Here is a 3,027-nt window from a genome sequence, read left to right on the forward strand (position 1 = left end):
TATTATTATTATTATTATTGTTTTTACCATACTTTGCTAGATGTGCAGTGGAAGATTTTTGTAGCCTGTGGTTTGCCTGGTTGTTTCAGTTCGAACACTTCAGATTAGCATACTTGATGAACATATTCTACCCATATATATTGTAAGCTCCCAAATCTGATGATCAGTTTTCCAAAAACCTCCATGTAGCAATATACTTTTTAACTCAAATTTCCTTGTAGTGTTATCTGTGTTTGAGATTATTCCCTGAACTTTTTGAGATCGCTGTTGTGTTTTCAGTTTCAGTCACCCACACCACTTGACCCTGTGATGTCAGCTTTACTCATTGTTTACAAACCTTGGCCCTATTGATTCCCCCTTGTCTGTAATTAACTGACTCATTCCATCAAAGCGAGTGTGGAAGGAAAAGGAGTTTTTAGCACCAGATGGAATTTGGACCTACCTTTAAAAACATGCTAAAAGGTTAAGTAAGGTTAGTAACAAGTGTGGTGTAGGAATGACTACTATATATGACATAAGGCAGCAGAGTAATGTATAAGATAATAAAATTTTATGCTGGAAGTTAGAACGCTAAGTACCGGTATGCATGTAAAAAAATACCTAAGCACCAAATCAGACTGAGGAGATTTTAAGTTTTACGCTGGCAGTAAATGAACGAAAAGTCTGCATCGTAAAAATAAACTTTAAAAATTTCTTGCCGAATTAGTTGCTGTTTTACTGTCTTGTAGCGTGGCCCCAGGTCCCTTTGCCACTAGTGGGGTTTTTGGGGATTGAGGATTGAGTGGGTGGGTGGGTAAAATCACTTTCACAATACACACAACCCATCATTGTGTGCCATGATATATATTGTTTCCAGCATCAGTATGGGTAGGGCTTTGGAGTTCTAATTTTTGATAAAGAGAAGGGGTCTTCATTGCATATGTTGGAAGGATAAGTGGCACACAGGTGGATGATTAATAAGTAAACATGCATGCAGCCCTTGCTTCCAATAGCCACGTTGTGCCCGTTCAGTAAGGGGGCGGCATGCTTTTTGAGGGGGTTGCTATCACGGTTCTTTTGTTCCATTATTTTTTTACAACCCACGCAATGCTTCAGTGATTGGGCATTTGCCCTTAAGTGGATATTGCAAGCCGGATGCTGCACACTTTGTTCACATCTATGAGATGCTGGAACACACATTCACAGCCGCCGATTCATTCGTCAATTTTTTGTTTCCCCTTTTTGCAAGAGACCTGGGGCTAGCTACTGACTAATGTAATACCCTATGGGGCCACATCCAGCTGGAGTGCCTTAACTTCTTACACCTCCACATGCCTGTCTAGTTGCATGTTACCACCAAGTGTAGAATATTAAATCCTGGGTAGCAAAAAGCCACTTGGCTTGTCACTCAGTGTAGTTGCAAGGTTTTCACTTTGATTAGTAGTCATGTCAAGCAACCAGCTTCATTACATCCTGCTGTCAGCTCTGAAAGAAGATATCTTTGCTAGATTTGAGTAAAGCGACGAAAGTTAGAGGCAGTGGGTCAGCCATATGCTGCCACAGGCTATAAGACTCCTGTCCTGAGCGTGAGCAAAGTATATAGACACTTCTCTGCCAGCTGTAGCAATGGAAGGTGTTGTTTGAAATATTTTTTGTGGTATGGATTGCAGACATTAGCATTCTTTCATAGTCCACCATCCTCCTTTACGGGGATTTTAAAGAAACTGAAGGCTGTTAGTACTGTGTAACCTGACAGCTTCAATATCAGATCAGTACCATATGAAGGTGTCTGTTTCAAGCATCAGTAAAAATAGTACAAGTGTTACTTGCTTGTCACATGAGGAAGAGTGATCAATATGATATACAAGTTAGTGCTGGCAGAGTATTGTTGGCATACTTTTGCACATGCCTGGACATCACAGACAGATGCAGTAAGTCCTGGTTATATGCCACAAATGATCAAAATACAGGGTGGTCCAGATATGACATGTCAGATTCCATGTGTTTTGTCCTTGCTTTTTGAACTACAGTATACCTTACCCCATTCTTAGGTGGGAAGAAAAGGTTAGGATGGTGATAGTGATGATTATGATTGCAGTGATGAATTTAATGATTTTGATGATTATAATGATGATGATGATTGATGTGGTGAAAGGCTCAGTCAGCAATACCATCTCTACCCTGCATCATTTTCTGTTTCCCATAACCCATTGTTACTTTAGAGTGATTGCTTGTTTGCATCCATTGTTTGCATTATTTTTTATAAAGTAATCAATTATCTCCATTTGCATTTGCTTCCAGCAATTGCATAAAGTTCACTCATTTTAGTAAGCAGAAATTTGTCCTTATGCAGATTCATTTCCCAGACCTAACTGGCACAGTAAGATAGCACTTTGGCATAACATTCTTTCCATAGCACTTCTCCCTGACTAGCACCATATTACAGTGTTGTTTCAACTTGTATTTACAAAGGAAAGATGATACAATAATTTAATCCCCAGTAAATAGAGCATAATTGAATAAAGTCGTCAAAATACGTGCATTCCCCGTACCAGCAGAGTGAGCCAACTACACACCAGATATCTGGGCAGCCCTGTATTGCGTTTCAGTAAATTGTGGGCTGCTGTTGCTGTGGTCCTGTATTCCTCTGTAGTAGCGCTGTAACCAAACCACTTCTCTGAACCGATATAGTATCATTTTCAGCGTTTTTGCCGGTGTAGTATTTGCTCCCAGACTAAGTATAACAGTGTCATTTGTTTGTGTAGCTTATCTGTGTGCGCTGATCATCTAGCATCTTGAATGAGATGTTGCAAAATGAACTGAGAAATTTTGCTAAGGATATAAGCATGTCATTTTCCAAAGTAGATAGCTGAAAGAGGCACACACATGTCTGAAAAAGATTATTAGAGGATAATCTTTGTTCTTTTCTTTCATTTATTCCAGTATTTAGTTTCTGTAGCATTGACTCTGATTCTTATTAGTTAAAATGAGCCTGGGACCACCACAGCAGCATGTATTATCAGCCCAAAAGATCATAATAAGTGTGGC

Source organism: Coenobita brevimanus, chromosome 13 (assembly GCF_032717465.1).
Source record: "Coenobita brevimanus isolate Jiangsu-jjx chromosome 13, ASM3271746v2, whole genome shotgun sequence".
Classification (NCBI taxonomy): Eukaryota; Metazoa; Arthropoda; class Malacostraca; order Decapoda; family Coenobitidae; genus Coenobita; species Coenobita brevimanus.